Source organism: Pristiophorus japonicus, chromosome 15 (genome assembly GCF_044704955.1).
Source record: "Pristiophorus japonicus isolate sPriJap1 chromosome 15, sPriJap1.hap1, whole genome shotgun sequence".
NCBI lineage: Eukaryota > Metazoa > Chordata > Chondrichthyes > Pristiophoridae > Pristiophorus > Pristiophorus japonicus.
This window is the reverse complement of record NC_091991.1, coordinates 81,367,768-81,392,423: the sequence shown is the minus strand read 5'-3', so window position 1 is coordinate 81,392,423 and position 24,656 is coordinate 81,367,768. Positions and strand designations below refer to the sequence as shown.

Genomic DNA, 24,656 nt, shown 5'->3' with positions numbered 1-24,656 from the left:
TTTCTCCTCATCTCGGTCCTAAATGGCCGATCCCTTATTCTGAGACTGTGACCCCTGGTTCTAGACTCCCCAGCCAGAGGAAAAATCTTCCCTGCATCTACCCTGTCAAGCCCTGTAAGAATGGAGGGGTTCAAATATCCCAGAACTTCAGTAGCTTATGAGCGTAAGTTGAAACCAAGGACGCTTTCAGGTATTTCTTTTAATTGGCAAACCAGGGTCAAGGGTCAAGGGCCACAGTGCAAGTCACCACCGAAGATGGAAAAGGCAGGAGAGGATAGGTAAATCTGGACTTGTACATTAGATAATGCAAGACTTGGGTTTTAAAAGTCTGAAGATTATAGGGGGAGGAAAAGACTGAGGGAGGTGAACGTGAGAGGTTTCGTTGGTCAAAGTATTGAGAATGAATGAGTGTAAGTGGAGACAGTGCAATGAATCTTTATTTCAACACAGTGAGGATGTGGGGAGGAGAATGAACATGCAGGTGCCACATTTATAGCTTGGGAAGAACAAGAAAGGAAAATTCAGAGGAGCATTTTTGTATGCAGGATAATTTCAGCCTTACTAGACTGGAGCAGGGGTTGGCCGTGGGGCTGTAACACTAAGAGCTTGACCCTGCTACCCACACTACCATATAGCAAGGCCATGCACCAGGAATGGAGCCTCACTGAGTTCATTGTATTGTTAGAACCATGAGACCAAAGTTTCAGGCATGGCTCCAGAACATTTTTTTTTTCTCCCTTCACCGATACGGCAGGCAGTATCGTTCTGGCGCGGAATGTGCTCGCTCACGCCGCCCGCCATATTGAATGCTTAGGTGCCCATTTTACTCATGTAATAATGGGTGTAGTGCCAACCAATTCCTAGACCTGCCATTCACAGCACGATTAAATCTATCCACTGAATTGCTTTTTATCTCTTTTAATGCCTCATTAAACTTCATTGATGAAGACCTCAGCCTCTCCCAAAGTCTGGGCTTGGATTTAATATTTTCGCCCAGTACTGTGACTCTCGGTGGTTGAAGGTAAGTCTCGCGGTCTGAGCATCTGTAGTGTGCGCCATTTGCCAGGATCAATCAGCAGTGCTCATTGAGCTCAATCACCCCAGTGTCCAGCACGTTCCAGCAGCATCCACCTGGTTGTTTTCAGAATGTATTTGAGGAAAATCTGGAATCGAAATGTCAAAGCTTTACTCAGATAAGGTTATTTTAATTACTTTTTAAACAAATGTGTATGTGTGTGTGTGTCTGAGATAGAGAAATAAACACGTAGAGACTTCAAATATCTTGGGTGCACCAATTATAGCTCTCGTTTACATTTGAATTATGGTCTTTTATTAATTTTCTCAATGGGAAATGTCAAACTGTGTCTTTGTATATAACAGAATCTTTGTGTTTTTTTGAAAATGATGACTACAAACTGGATAATGAATTTTGAGGAGGTGGCAAACTCAACTCTAGAATGAAAGTTGTTTATTTTTATTTACATCAGAGCAAGAAAGAACCAGTGATGTCTTTCATCATTCCAATTTGAGTTCTTGTTTTCTTTTCCCAAAATAATAACAAGCAAATGAGTTGAATTTTGGGAGGCTTCTCAGACCAACAGAAAACCTCTGATTAGCATCAGAAAATGTAATTAGTGACAGCTGAGGCAGAGGGTGAGAGGCAGAGAGGCATTCGACTTCAGTATCTAATCGCTGACTTCACTGCAAGATCTCTCGGAAACCAGCGCTGCCAGAATTGGGATCCCCACAATTTTCTGCCAGTCTCTCTCTCTCGTGCCCATTCCTCTCTCCTCCCATTCTATTTGCTGCTCTCCTCCTCATCACTGCTGACAGACCAAAGGATCTATCAGTAAGCGAGAATCTAACAACCGCCCCTTGACATTCAACGCATTAACTTCGCCAAATCCCCCACTATCAACATCCTGGAGTTCATCCGGAAACTTAACTGGACCAGCCACATAAATACTGTGGCAACAAGAGCAGGTCAAAGGCTGGGTATTCTGCAGCGAGTGTCTCACCACCTGACTCCCCAAAGCCTTTCCACCATCTACAAGGCACAAGTCAGGAGTGTGATGGAATACTCTCCACTTGCCTGGATGAGTGCAGCTCCAACAACACTCAAGAAGCTCAACACCATCCAGGACAAAGCAGCTTGCCTGTTGGCACCTCATCCACCACGTTAAACATTCACTCCCTCCACCACCGGCGCACCGTGGCTACAGTGTGCGCCATCTACAAGATGCTCTGCAGCAACTCGCCAAGGCTTCTTCGGCAGCACTTCCCAAACCTGCCACCTCTACCACCTAAAGGACAGGGGCAGAAGGCACCTAGAAACACCATCACCTGCAAGTTCCCCTCCAAGTTACACACCATCCTAACTTGGAAGTATATCGCCGTTCCTTCATTGTCACTGGGTCAAAATCCTGGAACTCCCTCTCCCAACAGCACTGTGGGAGTACCTTCACCACACGGACTGCAACGGTTCAAGGCGGTGGCTCACCACCACCTTCTCGAGGGCAATAAGGGATCGTCAATAAACGCTGGCCTTGTCAGAGATGCCCACATACCGTGAACGAATAAAATACACCACAGTCCAACCCCTCTCTAACCCTCAAATTCCCCCTCAACTGTGGTGCTGGAGTACCTGACCCCCTCCCACCTCCATGCTGCCAAACCAAAGTACCTCAGTGCCTACTGATACCTGGTACAGCTGGCCATTCTTCATGGGTGAGCCTCTACGTGAATGTCAGCTGGCTATTGGACTGGAGAGAGCATCCTTGGCAACTTTACTCCTATTCCCACCCAATGGCTGCACTTGTGTGCTTCCCAGCCAGGGTTAGCTGTTACCAGTGAGCAAGGAACCCATTTGACTTCTCTCTCTCCCACAGTGCAGAAGAGCTGAGGCCAATTAAGAACATAAGAAATAGGAGCAGGAGTAGGCCAAATGGCCCCTCGAGCCTGCTCTGCCATTCAGTGAGATCATGGCTGATCTGATCATGGACTCAGCTCCACTTCCCTGCCCGCTCCCCATAACCCTTTATCCCCTTCAATTGTACTAGTCTAGCTGACGATATCAGCTAAATCTACATGGGCCGGGCATCAAATAGTGGGGAGTTCTATGTATGGTTTAGCACCAAAAATGAAACAAATTATTATACTACCACTTTTGTGTTGATGTGTTAGGGACTCTACCTTTGACTCGAGTGTTCTCGACTCCATTCCGCAGCATGCTACCCGCCACCACCTCAGTGAATCCCCAACGTTGCACGAGGTAGGCAAAGCCATAAGACAGCTAAAAAACAACAAGGCTACGGGAGCGGATGGAATCCCTGCTGAGGCACTGAAATATGGCAGAGAGGCACTGCTGGCACGAATACACGGCCTCCTCTCTCTCATCTGGAGGGAGGAGAGCATGCCAGGAGATCTCAGAGATGCAGTGATCGTGGCCATCTTTAAAAAGGGGGACAAGTCCGACTGCAGCAACTACAGAGGAATCTCCCTGCTATCAGCCACTGGGAAAGTTGTTGCGAGAGTCCTCCTCAACCGCCTTCTTCCCGTGGCTGAGAAGCTCCTCCTGGAGTCGCAGTACGGATTTCGTCCCCTCCGGGGCACAACGGACATGATTTTTGCAGCGCGACAGCTACAGGAAAAATGCAGGGAACAGCACCAGCCCTTATACATGGCCTTCTTCGACCTTACAAAGGCCTTTGACACTGTCAACCACGAGGGTCTATGGAGCGTCCTCCTCCGTTTCGGATACCCCCAAAAGTTCGTCACCATCCTCCGTCTGCTCCATGACGACATGCAGGCCGTGATCCATACCAGCAGATCTATCACAGACCCAATCCACATCCGGACCGGGATCAAGCAGGGCAGCGTCATCGCCCCAACCCTCTTCTCAATTTTCCTCACTGCCATGCTCCAGCTCACAGTTGACAAGCTCCCCGCTGGAGTGGAAGTAAACCACAGAACCAGTGGGAAGCTGTTCAACCTTCGCTGTCTCCAGGCCAGGTCCAAGACCACTCCAACCTCTGTCATCGAGCTAATGTATGCAGACGATGCCTGCGTCTGTGCACACACAGAGGCTGAACTCCAGGACATAGTCGATGTATTTTCTGAGGCGTATAAAAGCATGGGCCTTACGCTAAACATCAGTAAGACAAAGGTCCTCCACCAGCCTGTCCTCACCGCACAGCACTGCCCCCCAGATATCAAGATCCACGGCACGGCCCTGGACAACGTGGACCACTTCCCTTATCTTGGGAACCTCCTATCAACAAGAGTAGGCTTTGACGACGAGATCCAACACCGCCTCCAGCGCGCCAGTGCAGCCTTCGGCCGCTTGAGGAAAAGAGTGTTTGAAGACCAGGCCCTCAAAACTGTCACCAAGCTCATGGTCTACAAGGCCGAAGTAATACCCGCCCTCCTGTATGGCTCAGAGACGTGGACCATGTACAGTAGACACCTCAAGTCGCTGGAGAAATGCCACCAGTGATGTCTCCACAAGATCCTACAAATTCCCTCGGAGGACAGACGCACCAACATTAGCGTCCTCGACCAGGCCAACATCCCCAGCATTGAAGCGCTCACCACAATTGATCAGCTCTGCTGGGCAGGCCACATAGTTCGTATGCCAGACACGAGACTCCCAAAGCAAGTGCTCTCCTCGGAATTCGTCCATGGCAAACGAGCCAAAGGTGGGCAGAGGAAACATTATAAGAACACCCTCAAAGCCTCCCTGATAAAGTGCGACATCCCCACTGACATCTGAGAGTCCCTGGCCAAAGACCACCTTAAGTGGAGGAAGTGCATTCGGGAGGGCACTGATACTCCTTGAGTATCGTCGCCGAGAGCATGCAGAAATCAAGCGCAGGCAGCGGAAGGAGCATACGGCAAACCAGGCTCCCTGCCCAAACCTTCCCCAACCACCTGTGACAGAGACTGTGGTTCTCGTATTGGACTGTGCAGCCACCTAAGAACTCATGCTAAGAGTGGAAGCAAGTCTTCCTCGATTTCGAGGGACTGCCTATGATGATGATGATGATGATGTTAGGCCAACAATGTGGCCGCCTGAGATGGCCCATTGTCGGTGGCCAGCCTTGTTTCACGCTGGGTGCCGTGTAATCCCAGCTCATGCAAAGCCCCATTTGAAAATTCCCAGACAATAAACTTTGGACTGACTGAGAAGTTTAGATAGAAGTGGAACTTTTTTGAGGTTGGAATGGAAGAGACTCCTCTCCTGGCTCCTCATAACTTGAAAACTTAGCCGCTCGGCAGCGGAGCTCTGTTCATCTTCCTAACATTCCTTTGTGGCTGAACTCAGTGTGAGGCGCAACCGGCAGTATAACTTGAGTGTGCCACTGCACATTGCAATATCCAGGACCTCAAACCCGGCACCAAGCTCATGGTCTGATGGTGATACCCGCCCTCCTATATGCTTCAGAGACATGGACTATTACAGTAGGCACCTCAAAGCCTACTGGAGAAGTACCACTAACGCTGCCTCCGCAAAATCCTGCAAATTTATTGGCAGGATAGGCGCACCAATGGCAGCGTTCTTTCCCAGACCAACATCCCCAACACCAAGGCATTGACCACACTCCGATAGGTGGGCCACATTGTCCGCATGCTCAACACTAGACTCCCAAAACAAGCGCTCTACTCCGAGCAACATCACAGCCCCAGGAGGGCAGAGAAAACTCTTCAAGTATGCCCTCACAGCCTCCTTGAAAAAATGTAACTTCCCCACCGACTCTTGGGAATCCCTGGCCCAAGACCGCTCAAAGTGGAGGAGAAGCATCCGGGAAGGCACCGAGTACTTCGAGTCTCTTCGCCGGGAGCATGCGGAAGTCAAGTACAAACAGCGGAAGGAATGCACGACAAATCAAGCACCCCACCCACCCGTCCTTCCAACCACCGTCTGCCCCACCTGTGACAGAGACTGTAGATCCCATATTGGGCTCATCAGTCATCTTAGAACTCATTTAGTGTGGAAGCAAGTCACCTCGACTCCGGGGGTCTGCCTAAGAGGAAGGTGATCCAGGGACCTCCATTTGTCTGGATTCTGTGGTATTGAAAGCATAATAGCAATCTTAGTTTGCTCAATGATAATTTTAATTCCTTACCACCCCAGTCTTAGATTTTGCTGAAGAACAACTAATCAACTTCTGTAAACTAATTTTTTGGGGCACAGAATTAACTTTCAAACTATAGAGAAACAGTTTTACAGCTGAGAGGCCTTCAGTCGGCCTGTGTCCGACACTGGGGTAGCAGGTGGTGAAGATGATTCCTACACGTGGTTCTGCAATCTGTATTGGTTTTGCATAAACACACATAATTATACTCTAATTCCCAGTACTAATTTCTACAATTAGTATGGAAGAATATGACCCATTGGACTGGATAAATAGAGTAACCAGTTTGAGTTACTTTCAGAAATGTCATCATTTAATACCAGATAACGTGTCCAATTTGTATCAATAGAGCAAATGTTTAGCTTAGTGAATACTTTGGTTGATCTTTCTATTCACTTCAAAATATTGCAGTCACTGGGAGACTTGAAATCTATTATTTGCATGTCTGTATGTGTGTGTGTGTGTGTGTTTGTGTATATATATTATTTGTTTTATTCAATCTTGGGATGTGAGCATTTATTGCCCATCCCTAATTGCCCTTGAGAAGGTGGTGGTGAGCCACCTTCTTGAACCGCTGCAGTCCGTGTGGTGAAGGAACTCCCGCAGTGCTGTTAGGGAGGGAATTCCAGGATTTAGACCCAGCGACGATGAAGGAACGGCGATATACTTCCAAGTCCGGATGGTGTGTAACTTGGAGGGGAACTTGGAGGTGGTGGTGTTCCAATGCACCTGCTGCCCTGTCCTTCTAAGTGGTAGAGGTTGCGGGTTTGGGAGGTGCTGTCGAAGAAGCCTTGGTGAGTTGCTGCAGTGCATCCTGTAGCTAGTACACACTGCAACCACAGTGTGCCAGTGGTGGAGGGAGTGGATGTTTTGGCTAGTGGATAAAGTGCTGATGAAGCAGGCTGCTTTGTCCTGGATGATGCCAAGCTACTTGAGTGTGATTGCAGCTGCACCCATCCAGACATTAGAGAATATTCCATCATACTCCTGACGTGCCAATGAAAAATCACACCCATAATACTGGAACAATGGTAGATAGCTGGAGTTTTTGATGGTCAATGTAGGCAGGACATACAACTGACCATTTGTTATATCGGAGCTGTTTCCATTTAAAATACTCTAAATTCTCCCCCTTTCCAACATGGGGGAAGGAAAGAAAGAAAGAGGAATTTTTCTTGTGTGTTTATGCCTCACCTGCTTTTGTATTGAAATGCAGCTGTTGGTTCAGTGTTTCTGTTATCATGCTATGTTCAGACTGATGATCGCATGTGATCTGAATTGAGTGTGAGCCTATATTAGACTTCTGCCATAACATTGATGTCTGCTAATGCAAAGTCTGATGTGAGAAGATGCATTCTCCCTGCTTTGATTAATCGCCATGGTGACACTGCAAACCCAATCTCTTCTTTGGACTCCTGAAAGGAATTGCTCCCTCTCTCATAATACATCTAGAATACCATCTTGAGTATGATCTCAATATTTATTACCTTGCAGCTATGTCTCTGTCAGTGTTGATCATCATCATCATCATAGGCAGTCCCTTGAAATCGAAGAAGACTTGCTTCCACTCCTAAAGTGAGTTCTTTGGTGGCTGAACAGTCAAATACGAGAGCCACAGACCCTGTCACAGGTGGGACAGATAGTCGTCGGGGGAAGGGGGAGTGGGACTGATTTACCACACGCTCCTTCCGCTGCCTGAGCCTGACCTCTTCACGCTCGCAGTGTTGAGATTTGAAGAGCTCAACGCCCTCCTGGATGCACTTTCTCCACCTAGGACGGTCTTCGGCCAGGGTCTCCTAGGTGTCAGTGGTGATATCGCACTTCACCAGGGAGGCTTTGAGGGCGTTCTTGTACCATTTCCGCTGCCCACCTTTGGCTCGTTTGCCATGAAGGAGCTCCACATATAGCAGTTGTTTAGGGAGTCTCGTGTCTGGCATGTGAACTAAGTGGCCTGCCCAACGAAGCTGATCTAGCGTGGTCACTGCTTCAATGCTGGGGATGTTAGCCTGGGCGAGGACACTGATGTTGGTGCATCTGTCCTCCCAGGGGATTTGCAGGATCTTGCCGAGACATCGTTGGTGATATATCTCCAGTGACTTGATGTGTCTTCTGTAAGTCGTCCATGTCTCTGACCCATATAGGAGGGCAGGAATTACTACAGCCCTGTAGACCATGAGCTTGCTGGTAGGTTTGAGGGCCTGGTCTTCGAACACTCTTCTCCTCAGGCGGCCGAAGGCTGCACTGGCACACTGGAGGCGATGTTGAATCTCCGCATCAATGTCTGCCTTTGTTGACAAGAAGCTCCCGAGGTATGGGAAGTGGTCCACGTTGTCGAGAGCCGCGCCGTGAATCTTGATGACTGGGGGGCAGTGCTGTGCGGCGAGGACAGGCTGGTGGAGGTTAAGTCTAAGGCCCATGCTTTCATATGCCTCAGTGAATACATTGACTATATCCTGGAGTTCAGTCTCCGAATGTGCACAGACGCAGGCATCGTCTGTGTACTGCATTTCAACGGCAGAGGTTTGGGTGATCTTGGACCTGGCCTGGAGGTGCCATAGGTTAAACAGCTTCCCACTGGTTCTGTAGTTTAGTTCCACTCCGGTGGGGAGCTTGTTGACAGTGAGGTGGAGCATGGCAGTGAAGAAGATTGAAAAGCGGGTTGGAGCGACGACGCAGCCCTGTTTGACCCCGGTTCAGACGTGGAATGGGTCCGCTGGTAAGGATCGCAGTCTGCATGTCATCGTGGAGCAGGCGAAGGACGTTGACAAACTTTTGGGGGCACCCAAAACAGAGGAGGACGCTCCATAAGCCCTCACGGTCGACAGTGTCAAAGGCCTCTGTAAGGTCGAAAAAGGCCATGTATAAGGGCTGGTGCTGCTCCCTGCATTTTTCCTGCAGTTGTCCTGCTGCAAAGATCATGTCCGTTGTTCCCCGTAGGGGATGAAATCTGCATTGTGCCTCCGGGAGGAGCTCCTCGGGGAGAAGACGATCGGCAGTGTCAATGTGGATCAGTATTGATCTGATTATTCTTTACTTACATCTGGCCGATTTGTGGTAAATGGGATGCTCTCAACAGTAAACAATTTGAATCACCGGATGTAACTGGCCTCTCTGTCTGCAGTACTAGTTGTGGTCGTTCCTCTAGCTCCAGCACCAGTGGCAGTTGACACTGAGTTATTTCATCATTGGTTTAAAATTAAAGAAAAGGACAAACTAAATCCAGAATTAAAAAACCTTTGGTCAATCAGAGATTGAATCATATTCTGTAATTGTATTTGCTCCATGGGTTCATTGCTTAAGAATTCATAGCAGCATATTGCTATTAAGAACTAGTTGGTTTATTAGCAAAGGTTTAACAATCACACTACACATTACCAGTTTATCCACCAGGCTCACAACTGCATATCTCAGCGTGGATCCCTTGAATTTCCGGATATAAAAGGGGTCAGAGGATCTAGTAAGGAGGAGGAACTGAGGGAAATCCTTATTAGTTGGGAAATTGTGTTGGGGAAATTGATGGGATTGAAGGCCGATAAATCCCCAGGGCCTGATGGACTGCATCCCAGAGTACTTAAGGAGGTGGCCTTGGAAATAGCGGATGCATTGACAGTCATTTTCCAACATTCCATTGACTCTGGATCTGTTCCTATCGAGTGGAGGGTAGCCAATGTAACCCCACTTTTTAAAAAAGGAGAGAGAGAGAAAACAGGGAATTATAGACCGGTCAGCCTGACCTCAGTAGTGGGTAAAATGGTGGAATCAATTATTAAGGATGTCATAGCAGTGCATTTGGAAAGAGGTGACATGATAGGTCCAAGTCAGCATGGATTTGTGAAAGGGAAATCATGCTTGACAAATCTTCTGGAATTTTTTGAGGATGTTTCCAGTAAAGTGGACAAGGGAGAACCAGTTGATGTGGTATATTTGGACTTTCAGAAGGCTTTCGACAAGGTCCCACACAAGAGATTAATGTGCAAAGTTATAGCACATGGGATTGGGGGTAGTGTGCTGACATGGATTGAGAACTGGTTGTCAGACAGGAAGCAAAGAGTAGGAGTAAATGGGTACTTTTCAGAATGGCAGGCAGTGACTAGTGGGGTACCGCAAGGTTCTGTGCTGGGGCCCCAGCTGTTTACACTGTACATTAATGATTTAGACGAGGGGATTAAATGTAGTATCTCCAAATTTGCGGATGACACTAAGTTGGGTGGCAGTGTGAGCTGCGAGGAGGATGCTACGAGGCTGCAGAGCGATTTGGATAGGTTAGGTGAGTGGGCAAATGCATGGCAAATGAAGTATAATGTGGATAAATGTGAGGTTATCCACTTTGGTGGTAAAAACAGAGAGACAGACTATTATCTGAATGATGACAGATTAGGAAAAGGGGAGGTGCAATGAGACCTGGGTGTCATGGTACAACAGTCATTGAAGGTTGGCATGCAGGTACAGCAGGCGGTTAAGAAAGCAAATGGTATGTTGGCCTTCATAGCGAGGGGATTTGAGTACAGGGGCAGGGAGGTGTTGCTCCAGTTGTACAGGGCCTTGGTGAGGCCACACCTGGAGTATTGTGTACAGTTTTGGTCTCCTAACCTGAGGAAGGACATTCTTGCTCTTGAGGGAGTGCAGCGAAGGTTCACCAGACTGATTCCCGGGATGGCGGGACTGACCTATCAAGAAAGACTGGATCAACTGGGCTTGTATTCACTGGAGTTCAGAAGAATGAGAGGGGACCTCATAGAAACATTTAAAATTCTGATGGGTTTAGACAGGTTAAATGCAGGAAGATTGTTCCCAATGTTGGGGAAGTCCAGAACCAGGGGTCACAGTCTAAGGATAAGGGGTAAGCCATTTAGGACCGAGATGAAGACCTTCTTCACCCAGAGAGTGGTGAACCTGTGGAATTCTCTACCACAGAAAGTTGTTGAGACCAATTCACTAAATATATTCAAAAAGGAGTTCGATGAAGTCCTTACTGCTAGGGGGATCAAGGGGTATGGCGAGAAAGCAGGAATGGGGTACTGAAGTTGAATGTTCAGCCATGAACTCATTGAATGGCGGTGCAGGCTAGAAGGGCCGAATGGCCTACTCCTGCACCTATTTTCTATGTTTCTATGTTTCTATGAACCAAACTGGCTGGGATTTTATTGAGTCTTGCTAAGCCACTCACAACTCAACAGCTCTACAACTGTTTTAGTTGCACCTGTAAAACAATAAATAATTAAATCAAGTGCCCCCTGATTAAACAGGGGGAGCACTAAAATGGCAAAAATAAACAAATTAAACTTTAGACATTACATGGTTCAAATAAAAATTTGGTTGCCGGGGGCGATGATACACTCCAGTCCCTCCGGCGCCCACCTCTCATGGAAGGCACTCCATGCAGAACTGAAAGGCACAGAGGGGATTTCCTGGAGGAGGCTCAAGTTGTGAGGTGATGGCTTCTGAGGGAGGTTTTGGGGCTTGGCGCCAATGGGGAATTCCGTCCGGACGGAGGTCAGTTCGGACGGGATCTCCCCACGTGCTTGAGCCTCCTCGACACACCTAACAGAGTCAGGGCCCAGCGCTGTTTTTAGCGACTTAATGACATTGGGCACGCGCCAGACGTCGGCCCAGGATAGGCACCATGCCAGCTCCTCTGATGCCATCCAGCCCGCTCCTCCACTATTGAGCAGGTCCCTAACGCTGGTCATCTTGCCAAACACAGCCCTCTCGTCCACCTGCCACCTAAAACCGTGGTCGTGGAGGTACGGATTCCTGAGCAACGGCTCCCGCAGGACAGCAGCAACTCCAGACGGGGGAGAACTGCGCTTGATGGTGACTCTGTTCCAGACCCTGATGAGTTCCTGGTAAAAGACAGGCAGCCCCTGCATGGCGGTCCTGACGCCCCCCCCAGGCTCACAAACAGGAGCTGCGTCATCATTGAGGCAATACTGCTGGCGGAAGAAATACGTCGCCAGCACACACCACCTGGGAGGGAGCTCGACGTAGAGGTATCTCTGCAGGATCTGAAGACAGAAAGTCGCATGCTGGGTGCTGACGCACACCAACGCCTGACCGCCCTCCTTAAGCGGGAGACTCAGAACCTCAGCAGAGACCCAGTGCTTCCTGTTGTTCCAGAAGAAGCCGACCAGCTTCTTCTGTATCTTGGTGGCAAACACAGGGGGAAGGATCAAAGTGATCAGCTGGTACCACAGCATAGCGGCCACCAGCTGGTTTATGACTAGTGCTTGACCCCTGTAGGACAGCACTTGGAGCAGTCCTGTCCAGCGCCTTAGGTGAGCAGCAACTTTGGCCTCCAGCTCTTGCCAGTTCGCCGGCCAGGCTTCCTCGTCGGGGCTAAGGTAGATGCCCAGATAGAGGAGATGGGTGGTGCTCCAGGCAAAAGGCATGAACTCTTCCGGCAGGGAGTCCACCCGTCACTGACCCACCAGGAGTCCGGAACATTTCTTCCAGTTGATCCTGGTGGAGGATGTGGCCGAGTAAATCTCCTGGCACTCACGCATCCTCTGCAGGTCAATGGGATCCTCGACCATGAGGAGCACGTCATCGGCATAAGCCAAGAGGACGACCTCCACGCCCGACCCTTGCAGAGCCAGTCCCGTCAACCTCTTCCGCAGGAGGCGCAGGAAAGGCACCACGCAGATGGTATATAACTGGCCGGACATCCCTGGCGCACCCCTCTCCCAAAACGAAGGGGCGCGTCAAAGACCCGTTAACGTTAATCAGATACTCCGCGCACAACAGCTGTACAAACCTGTGAGCATACTCACCGGTGCATACATTACTCCTTCCTTTTAGAGAATGTACAAAAATAACTGGCAGGGGCAGACCAGCTGGTCCATCAAGCCTGGTCCACAGGCATCGTGACTGGACACTTCCTACTGTGGTATCTGTAAAAAGAAGAACTTGCATTGATATAGCGCCTTTCATGACCACCGGATGTCCGAAAGTGCTTTGCAGCCAATGAAGTACTTTCTGAAATGTAATCACTGTTGTAATGGAAGAGACCCAGCAGCCAATTTGCGCACAGCAAGCTCCCACAAACAGCAATGTGATAATGAGCAGATAATCTGTTTCTTGTTGTGTTGCTTGAGGGATAAATATTGGCCAGAACTTCACTGCTCTTCTTCGAAATAGTGCCATGGGATCTTTTACGTCTACCTGAGAGAGCAGATGGGACCTCGGTTTAACATCTCATCTGAAAGACAAAACCTCCGATGGTGCAGCACTCCCTCAGCACTGCACTGGGAGTGTCAGCCTGGATTTTGTGCTTAAGTCTCTGGAGTGGGACTTGAACCCACAACCTTCTGCCTCAGGCAAGAGTGCTACCCACTGAGCTACGGCTGACACTGCTCGAGGGAGGGGGAGTGGAAAGAATAAAAACAAAAACTGCGAAGAGATGAATGTTGTATCTGGAGATCCTTTGACATTTTGTGTTAATTTTCCCTGACTGGTAACTGGAGTGTCTATATGTGGATGGGCTAAATCAGTTTTTGTGGAATAAAGACTTAAAGGGCTAGAATTTCCCCAAAGCCCACCAGCGCCCGATTGCTGTCCAAAAAACCGCTAAGACTGGGAAGATTATCGAGCGCCGAAAACTTCCCGAAATTTTTTTTTAAAATCCGCTCAGTAAATTTCTATATTTCTATGTTTCTAAAACACATCTCCACAGGATTCCCCAAATCTGGGCGGGAAAGTGCAATTTCAGCTAGATTGGGCGGTGCCTAAAGAAAATGGGCGAAAAATTAAAAAAATCTATTAAAATTTACACCAAGGCTGCTGGTTGGGTCTAACAGCAAAAAAAGAATAAAAATAATTTTTCAAAAAACCTAACTAAAAAATCCCCCAAAATATTTCCAAGACATTTTTAAATTAAATCAACTCAACCGATTTTGAAAATAAATAGTAAAAAGCAATCACTTACCTTTTTCTTGCAGAGCTACTCACCTCCCGCCCAGCTCCGCTGATCCTCGTGGGCAGGGTTTTTTATACTTACCTACGGGTCCCCGCTCAGCCAAAGATGGCGCCAGGGCGATCTGTGGACAGTGCACGCCGGCGGTCTGCTCCCCAACAGGACTTTGAAACTGTCGGCGTTACTCAGCTGGAGAATTTTTCGCCGACCCGGTTCTTGCCGAAAATAGCCAATACCGCTGAGAAACCGGTCGGTCAACCAGTGCAAATTCTAGCCCCTAGGTTTGGAGTTAAGTACAAGGAAGAACAGCAACAATCAAGTGGCTATGAGTTAGAATGTGGGTTAGAAACATAGAAACATAGAAAGTTACAGCTCAGAAGGAGGCCATTTCGGCCCATCATGTCCGCGCCGGCCGACAAAGAGCCGCACGGCCCTCAGTCAGCAGCCCTAAAGGTTATATATAAACCTATGAACAATGACGGAAAGGCAACCCAGCCCAACCAGTCTGCCTCACATAACTGCGACACCCCTTATACTAAAACATTCTACACTTCACCCCGACCGGAGCCATGTGATCTCCTGGGAGAGGCAAAAAACAGATAAAAACCCAGGCCAATTTTGGGAGAAAAAATCTGGGAAAATTCCTCTCCAACCTATCCCGGCAATCGAAACTAGTCCAGGAGATCACCCTGCAGAATGAAATACCCAGAATTAGGTACTTTGCGTGAGAGCCTTTAAAGCAATGGATTAGAAAACTGTTCAGTCACCTCTGCAACCGTGATTCGAATTGAGCTTCCATTGACGTGACCTGAAATCAGTTTGGGCAGACTCGACCTCTTACTTATTTGACGAGGCTCCAGGATAGAAAACTGGCAGCAAGCTGTCACTATTGGCAGTCTTGTTCCAACAGGAGCATTAGAATGACAAGTGTGTTACACTGGTGCAGTGTTCTTCACAAGCTGGGGTTGAAGGGTATTGCTGGGGCAGAGTGAGAGGAGTTTCAAACTATTATCTAACCTGTTCTAGACATAATACAAAAGCAAAATACTGCGGGTGCTGGAAATCTAAAATAAAAACAAAAGATGCTGGAAATACTCGGCAGGTTAGGCAGCATCGCACGTATTTTCAGCATTTTCTGTTTTTATTTCTGTCCTGGCTGAGTGGATACTGATGTGCATAACTGAAGGCGAAGATAATATTCCCTTCCCCAGCATTCTCATCCCTTACCACAAGACAGAGGGCAGAGGGGGAGAGAAGGCAGAGGGGGAGAGAGGGGAGAGAGGGGGCAGAGGGGGGGAGAGAGGGTAGAGAGGGCAGAGGGCACAGAGGGAGAGAGGGGGCAGAGGGGGGGATAGAGAGGGGAGAGAGGGGGCAGGGGGGGAGAGAGGACAGAGGGGGAGAGAGGGGAGGAGGGGAGAGAGGGGGCAGAGGGGGAGAGAGGGGGCAGGGGGGGCGGAAAGAGGGCAGAGGGGAGAGGGGGGAGAGGGGCAGAGGAGGGGGGAGAGAGGGCAGAGGGGAAGAGAGGGAGCGGGGGGAGAGAGGGCAGAGAGGGGGAGAGGGGAGAGAGGGAAGAGGGGGAGTGGGGACAGAGGGAGAGAGAGGGGAGAGGGGGCGAGAGGACAGCGGGAGGAAAGGGCAGAGGAGGAGAGAGAGGGCAGAGGAGGGGAGAAAGGGCGGGGGGGCTGAGAAGGGAGAGAGAGCAGAGTGGGAGAGAGGGCAGAGGGGGAGAGAGAGGGCAGAGGAGGGGAGAAAGGGCAGGGGGGGCGAGAGGGAGAGAGAGCAGGGGGGAGAGGGGGAAGTGGTGTATGTGGTTTTGCCCCATGTCATTTCAAATCACCCCTCTTACAATAGTTCTAGACACCAGAATTATAGTCGTGAACAGTAATATACAGTCATAGACAGATCTTTTTGGTCTCTACCGTCACAATACTTTTATTCAAGTTAAAGCACACATCTGCACCCAGTAAAAACACACCCTGTAGTGTAATACAAGCAAACACGTTACAGCACACGCCCTGGCCTGTCTAAACAGGCCCGTAACGCTAAGTACCCATGTCGAAAACATCCCTGCTCGGATTCAAAATTGCACCACTGGGTCTGTCCAACAGAATGTGCATACACTTATGATCCTGGCAAAAACCTCCCCACTAAAAGCCCTAAGGCTTGGTTGGGACACACAACACCCTTTCACACTATGCGGTGGTCTTAAAGTTGTGTGGGCTGGGATAAATGCTCACCAATTACCCCTCTGGCTTACTCACTGCTTCTCCCGACGAGGCGTAACTTCTGGGTCTTCAAGTCCAGTCTCAAGGTCAGCTTCCAGTCGAAGTAGCGAGGCTCTCTGGTGTTTCTTCTCTCTGTTCCAGATGGAGTGCTGAGTCCTTGTGCATTGAACGAAGCAAGCAGGCGTAGAAGAAGGGCGAGAGAGAGAGATGGCTGCAAAATGCCTCTTATACTTGCAAAAATGCTTCTTCTTGCGCCAAAAGTCCAACTGTACTTCCCCTAAGGCTGTGCAACTCAAAAGCAAAATCAAGTCTCTCGCCTGTTAGAAACATAGAAACATAGAAACATAGAAAATAGTGCAGGAGTAGGCCATTCGGCCCTTCTAGCCTGCACCGCCATTCAATGAGCTCATGGCTGAACATGCAACTTCATTACCCCATTCCTGCTTTCTCACCATACCCCTTGATCCCCTTAGTAGTAAGGACTTCATCGAACTCCTTTTTGAATATATTTAGTGAATTGGCCTCAACAACTTTCTGTGGTGGAGAATTCCACAGGTTCACCACTCTCTGGGTGAAGAAATTCCTCCTCATCTCGGTCCTAAATGGCTTACCCCTTATCCTTAGACTTGTCCCCTGGTTCTGGACTTCCCCAACATTGGGAACATTCTTCCTGCATTTAACCTGTCTAACCCCGTCAGAATTTTAAACGTTTCTATGAGGTCCCCTCTCATTCTTCTGAACTCCAGTGAATACAAGCCCAGTTGATCCAGTCTTTCTTGATAGGTCAGTCCCGCCATCCCGGGAATCAGTCTGGTGAACCTTCGCTGCACTCCCTCAAGAGCAAGAATGTTCTTCCTCAGGTTAGGAGACCAAAACTGTACACAATACTCCAGGTGTGGCCTCACCAAGGCCCTGTACAACTGTAGCAACACCTCCCTGTCCCTATACTCAAATCCCCTCGCTATGAAGGCCAATATGCCATTTGCTTTCTTAACCGCCTGCTGTACCTGCATGCCAACCTTCAATGACTGATGTACCATGACACCCAGGTCTCTTTGCACCTCCCCTTTTCCTAATCTGTCACCATTCAGATAATAGTCTGTCTCTCTGTTTTTACCACCAAAGTGGATAACCCCACCTTTATCCACATTATACTTCATCTGCCATGCATTTGCCCACTCACCTAACCTATCCAAGTCGCTCTGCAGCCTCATAGCATCCTCCTCGCAGCTCACACTGCCACCCAACTTAGTGTCATCCGCAAATTTGGAGATACTACATTTAGTCCCCTCGTCTAAATCATTAATGTACAATGTAAACAGCTGGGGCCCCAGCACAGAACCTTGCGGTACCCCACTAGTCACTGCCTGCCATTCTGAAAAGTACCCATTTACTCCTACTCTTTGCTTCCTGTCTGACAACCAGTTCTCAATCCATGTCAGCACATTACCCCCAATCCCATGTGCTTTAACTTTGCACATTAATCTCTTGTGTGGGACCTTGTCGAAAGCCTTCTGAAAGTCCAAATATACCACATCAACTGGTTCTCCCTTGTCCACTCTACTGGAAACATCCTCAAAAAATTCCAGAAGATTTGTCAAGCATGATTTCCCTTTCACAAATCCATGCTGACTTGGACATATCATGTCACCTCTTTCCAAATGCACTGCTATGACATCCTTAATAATTGATTCCATCATTTTACCCACTACCGATGTCAGGCTGACCGGTCTATAATTCCCTGTTATCACTCTCCCTCCTTTTTTAAAAAGTGGGGTTACATTGGCTACCCTCCACTCGATAGGAACTGATCCAGAGTCAATGGAATGTTGGAAAATGACTGTCAATGCATCCACTATTTCCAAGGCCACCTCCTTAAGTACTCTGGGATGCAGTCCATCAGGCCCTGGGGATTTATCGGCCTTCAATCCCATCAATTTCTCCAACACAATTTCCCAACTAATAAGGATTTCCCTCAGTTCCTCCTCCTTACGAGACCCTCCGACCCCTTTTATATCCGGAAGGTTGTTTGTGTCCTCCTCAGTGAATACCGAACCAAAGTACTTGTTCAATTGGTCTGCCATTTCTTTGTTCCCCGTTATGACTTCCCCTGATTCTGACTGCAGGGGACCTACGTTTGTCTTTACTAACCTTTTTCTCTTTACATATCTATAGAAATTTTTGCAATCCGTCTTAATGTTCCCTGCAAGCTTCTTCTTGTACTCCATTTTCCCTGCCCTAATCAAACTCTTTGTCCTCCTCTGTTGAGTTCTAAATTTCTCCCAGTCCCTGGGTTCGCTGCTATTTCTGGCCAATTTGTATGCCACTTCCTTGGCTTTAATACTATCCCTGATTTCCCTTGATAGCCACGGTTGAGCCACCTTCCCTTTTTTATTTTTACGCCAGACAGGAATGTACAATTGTTGTAGTTCATCCATGCCGTCTCTAAATGTCTGCCATTGCCCATCCACAGTCAACCCCTTAAGTATCATTCGCCAATCTATCCTAGCCAATTCACGCCTCATACCTTCAAAGTTACCCTTCTTTAGGTTCTGGACCATGGTCTCTGAATTAACTGTTTCATTCTCCATCCTCATGCAGAATTCCACCATATTATGGTCACTCTTCCCCAAGGGGCCTCGCACAACGAGATTGCTAATTAATCCTCTCTCATTGCACAACACCCAGTCTAAGATGGCCTCCCCCCTAGTTGGTTCCTCAACATATTGGTCTAAAAAACCATCACTTATGCACTCCAGGAAATCCTCCTCCACCGAATTGCTTCCAGTTTGGTTAACCCAATCTATGTGCATATTAAAGTCACCCATTATAACTGCTGCACCTTTATTGCACACACCCCTAATTTCATGTTTGATGCCCTCCCCAACATCACTACTACTGTTTGGAGGTCTGTACACAACTCTCACTAACGTGTTTTGCCCTTTGGTGTTCTGCAGCTCTACCCATATAGATTCCACATCATCCAAGCTAATGTCCTTCCGAACTATTGCCTTAATTTCCTCCTTAACCAGCAATGCTACCCCACCTCCTTTTCCTTTTATTCTATCTTTCCTGAATGTTGAATACCCCTGGATGTTGAGTTCCCAGCCCTGATCATCCTGGAGCCACGTCTCCGTAATCCCAATCACATCATATTTGTTAACATCTATTTGCACAGTTAATTCATCCACCTTATTGCGGATACTCCTTGCATTAAGACACAAAGACTTCAGGCTTGTTTTTTTAACACCCTTTGTCCTTTTAGAATTTTGCTGTACAATGGCCCTTTTTGTTCTTTGCCTTGGGTTTCTCTGCCCTCCACTTTTCCTCATCTCCTTTCTGTCTTTTGCTTTTGCCTCCTTTTTGTTTCCCTCTGTCTCCCTGCATTGGTTCCCATCCCCCTGCCATATTAGTTTAACTCCTCCCCAACAGCACTAGCAAACACTCCCCCTAGGACGTTGGTTCCGGTCCTGCCTCGGTGCAGACCGTCCGGTTTGTACTGGTCCCACCTCCCCCAGAACCGGTTCCAATGCCCCAGGAATTTGAATCCCTCCCTGCTGCACCACTGCTCAAGCCAGGTATTCATCTGCACTATCCTGCGATTCCTACTCTGACTAGCACGTGGCACTGGTAGCAATCCCGAGATTACTACTTTTGAGGTCCTACTTTTTAATTTAGCTCCTAGCTTCTTAAATTCATTTCGTAGGACCTCAACCCTTTTTTTACCTATGTCGTTGGTACCAATGTGCACCACGACAACTGGCTGATCTCCCTCCCTTTTTAGAATGTCCTGCACCCGCTCCGAGACATCCTTGACCCTTGCACCAGGGAGGCAACATACCATCCTGGCGTCTCGGTTGCGGCCGCAGAAACGCCTATCTATTCCCCTTACAATTGAATCCCCTATCACTATCGCTCTCCCACTCTTTTTCCTGCCCTCCTGTGCAACAGAGCCAGCCACGGTGCCATGAACTTGGCTGCTGCTGTCCTCCCCTGATGAGTCATCCCCCTCAACAGTACCCAAAGCAGTGTATCTGTTTTGCAGGGGGATGACCACAGGGGACCCCTGCACTACCTTCCTTGCACTGCTCTTCCTGCTGGTCTTCCATTCCCTATCTGGCTGTGGACCCTTCTGCTGCGGTACAACCAACTCGCTACACGTGATACGTCATTCTCAGCATCGTGGATGCTCCAGAGTGAATCCACCGGCAGCTCCAACTCCGCAACGCGGACCGTCAGGAACTGGAGGTGGATACACTTCCTGCACACATAGTCGTCAGGAACACTGGAGTCGTCCCTGAGTTCCCACATGGTACAGGAGGAGCATAACACCCGACCGAGCTCTCCTGCCATGACTTAACCCTTAGATACACTTAAATTGGCAACAACAATGCTAAAGTTTACTCACTGATATAGAAGAGAAAAAAGAAAAACTACTCACCAATCACCAGCCAATCACTTACCCCCTTGGCTGTGACGTCACCTTTTGATTTCTTTCTACTTCTTTTTTGCCTTCTCTCCCCGCTGCAGCTGCACAGGTACGCCTCTCGCTGCCGCTGAGCCTTTATTGGCCTCACCAACACCAGGAACTCCCGCCTCTCGCTGCCGCTGAGCCTTTATAGGCCTCACCAACACCAGGAACTCCCGCCTCTTGGACTGCCGCCGCCTCTCGCTGCCGCTGAGCCTTTATAGGCCTCACCAACACCAGGAACTCCCGCCTCTCAGACTGCCGCCGCCTCTCGCTGCCGCTGGGCCTTTATAGGCCTCACCAACGCCAGGAACTGCCGCCTCTCGGACTGCCGCCGCCTCTCGCTGCCGCTGAGCCTTTATAGGCCTCACCAACGCCAGGAACTCCCGCCTCTCGGACTGCCACCGCCTCTCGCTGCCGCTGGGCCTTTATAGGCCTCACCAACACCAGGAACTCCCGCCTCTCGGACTGCCACCGCCTCTCGCTGCCGCTGGGCCTTTATAGGCCTCACCAACACCAGGAACTGCCGCCTCTCGGACTGCCACCGCCTCTCGCTGCCGCTGAGCCTTTATAGGCCTCACCAACGCCAGGAACTCCCGCCTCTCGGACTGCCACCGCCTCTCGCTGCCGCTGGGCCTTTATAGGCCTCACCAACACCAGGAACTCCCGCCTCTCGGACTGCCACCGCCTCTCGCTGCCGCTGGGCCTTTATAGGCCTCACCAACACCAGGAACTCCCGCCTCTCGGACTGCCACCGCCTCTCGCTGCCGCTGGGCCTTTATAGGCCTCACCAACACCAGGAACTGCCGCCTCTCGCTGCCGCTGAGCCTTTATAGGCCTCACCAACGCCAGGAACTCCCGCCTCTCGGACTGCCTTTGTCAACTGGGCTGTACCTCAACGTGTAGTTGCGACGAGTCTGTGGTCGAATAGCTTTCCTTTGTCTTTCGATGGGCTGAAACCCCGACCACTTTACTTAATGTCTCACTGATTGCAAGGCAAAAGGCCTGTCCATCAACCATTCCTGCCATTGACTCCTTGTCCACCTGATGTGTATTCCTTTGGGGCATGTTGGACCTGCCCCATGTCAGTGCTGTCTGCTCTCTGCAGTAACAGAAAATGTGTCCAAGCAATGTCCAAAACGTTAAGTTTTTGCTGTCGATGTTTTCGACGAATCTTACAGGGGAGAGAGAGGGCGGGGGGTGGGAGAGGACAGAGGAGGAGAGAGGGCCGAGGAGGAGAGAGGGTGGAGGAGGGAGGGAGAGAGGGCAGAGGGCAGAGAGAGAGAGGGCAGAGGGGGAGTTTGGATGAACCCCTAAACTCCTCAGATCTTGCCATGTGCAGACGTTTTAAGCAGAACAGAATGTAACCTCTGATGAATCGGACAATGTGCCTATGTGCCCATGTAAACTGCTGTTCCTGTACCTTGGGCCATTTGCGTGTGGGCCAATTCTTACATTCTTAAATTTGTGCTTTTTCAAATGTAGTTGGACAACTGTAGTTTGTTTGTCCAGCCATCTCTGGTTGGCACAGCTTGTTCTTGTGGCCAGGTGCCATCTATTGATACCTCAACTCTTGATTCTCTTCTATTACCCACAGGTTTCGGAGGTGCCAACGTTCAGGTTCTGAATAGTCTTCTCCCACTGACTCCTCTTGCGGTAAGAACAAATCATTTTAATTTCACTTCAACAAGCTCTTTGTAACAATCACAAGTTTATTTTGTGCACATACTGCAATCCTTTAATGAAATGATACTCTGTTTACATATGTTTCCTTAAGAGATGATCTTGCCAGCTGAAACTTAAGATACTTAACACCAAATGGAGGCAACTTGCCTAGCTGGTGTGAAGGTATGGGTAATGTGAAGGTATATGATGGTAGAATGTCACTTCAGCACCTCACCAGTTGGGCACATAGCTGCATTGGCATGGAGATACCCTGCTACTGACAACTGTGGGGAGAGGAGATTGAATGGAAACTGCCTGTCTATTAGAGCTTGTAATACTGTCTTGGTTTCAGTGGTGTACTACAAATTCTCACACAGCTGTGGTGAGACACAGCTACAAATCTTACTTTTTAAAAAATAACATAAAATCATTAAGGCAAGACTACAGGGCCGAAATTGCCCCACCCGATAAAGCCTCTGCCCGCCTGGGAGTGAAGATCAGAGCATTATATAGCAACATAAGGATTGCTTGGTCCATCGAGTTCGCCTTCTACCAACCTGGCAGTCACATGATACAACAATACTAGAGTTGTTGACTAATCATGGCAATCAATCTCTATCAATTAGTCTACAACTGACCCAAACAGGAGGTGAGGAAAACTCCCAGTAGTGGAGAGCTTTGGGAACCATGGGGAGAAACTGGGATCGTTTGCGCCTTGCGTTAGCATCGCCGGGCGCAAATGACTTTTTACCCGAGCGCGGCCCCGCTATCGACTCCTGCTAAATCCCGTGGGAGTTTAGCCTCGGCGGCGGCAACCGGCAGTGTCCCGTTCCGCTGCCAGCGATGATAACATCCTCGCCGTGCGCAGCGACCCGATTTCGTCCCAGAGCAAAAATTCAGGATCGCCCCCTGAAGCTGCACCCGGCGATGCCAGCAACAGCTTCAGGGGGCGCACACATGGTGACAGGCTGCTCGCGGGGCGCTAGTTAAAGGGGAGGTGGCGTGCGACTTACTTGTTGCCTCCTTCAGCGCAGTGTCTGTGCCGCGATCTGGCAGCCCGGCACCCCGCTCCCTGGTGATCTAGGTAGGCCACCCCAGAGTCTGCGGCTTAGCCCTCCCCTTTAATGAAGGGGAGGGCTCCTTCTACGCGGCAGCGCCACGCTCCCCAGTCTGTAGCGCTGCACCTCGCTCCCTCTGCTTCCTCCCCTTAGCGCCCCAGAGAGGAAGTGGAGTGTTTTATTGCACTCCACTTCCTCTCAGGGGCGGTAGCCTCAATTTCGCGAGCGGGGCGGGACATAAGAACATACGAACATAAGAATTAGGAGCAGGAGGAAGCTACCTGGCCCTTCGAGTCTGCTCCGCCATTTAATAAGATCATGGCTGATCTGATCATGGACTCAGCTCTACTTCCCTGTCTGCTCCCCATAACCCTTCACTCCCTTATCGCCCAAAAATCTGTCTATCTCCGCCTTAAATATATTCAATGACCCAGCCTCCACAGTTTTCTGGGGCAGAGATTACAACCCTCTGAGAGAAGAAATTCCTCCTCATCTCAGTTTTAAATGGGCGGCCCCTTATTCTGAGACTATGTCCCCTAGTTTTAGTTTCACTTTTGAGTGGAAATATCCTCTCTGCATCCACCTTGTCGAGGCCCCTCATTATTTTATATGTTTCGTTAAGATCACCTCTCATTCTTTTGAACTCCAATGAGTATAGGCCCAACCTATTCAACCTATCTTCATAAATCAACCTCCTGATCTCTGGAATCAACCCAGTGAACCTTCTCTGAACAGCCTCCAATGCAAGTATATTCTTCCTTAAATCCGGAAACCAAAACTGTACGCAGTACTCTAGGTGTGGCCTCACCAATTGTAGCAGGACTTCTCTGCTTTTATACTCTATCCCCCTTGCAATAAAGGCCAACGTTCCATTTGCCTTCCTGATTACTTGCTGTACCTGCATACTAACTTTTTGTGTTTCATGCACAAGAACCCCAGGTCCCTCTGTACTGTAGCACTTTGCAATTTTTCTCCATTTAAATTATAGTTTGCTTTTCTATTCTTTCTGCCAAAGTGGATAACCTCACATTTTCCCACATTATACTGTATCTGCCAACTTTTAGCCCACTCACTTAGCCTGTCTATATCCCTTTGCAGACATTCTGTGTCCTCACAATTTGCTTTCCCACCCATCTTTGTATCATCAGCAAACTTGGCTACATTACACTCGGTCCCTTCATCCAAATCATAGAT

At 49.0% G+C, this 24,656-nt stretch overlaps 1 protein-coding gene and 1 long non-coding RNA gene across 2 annotated transcripts in view; one reads left to right on the top strand and one right to left on the bottom strand.

Moving 5' to 3' along the window:
* Positions 1 to 24,656, top strand: part of cntn1b (contactin 1b) — a 1,027,096-nt gene that overhangs the window by 113,966 nt on the left and 888,474 nt on the right. The window contains exon 2 of the mRNA XM_070900643.1: positions 22,337 to 22,395. The gene's annotated coding sequence lies outside the window, so the exon portion shown is untranslated. The remainder of the gene's footprint in view (positions 1 to 22,336; positions 22,396 to 24,656) is intronic.
* The window catches only part of LOC139280875 (uncharacterized), a 137,430-nt gene continuing 113,708 nt past the window's right edge, over positions 935 to 24,656 (bottom strand). Inside the window, exons 2-3 of the long non-coding RNA XR_011596785.1 lie at positions 12,905 to 13,024; positions 935 to 1,163 (exon numbers count right to left, since the gene is read on the bottom strand). This is a non-coding gene — a long non-coding RNA (uncharacterized lncRNA). The remainder of the gene's footprint in view (positions 1,164 to 12,904; positions 13,025 to 24,656) is intronic.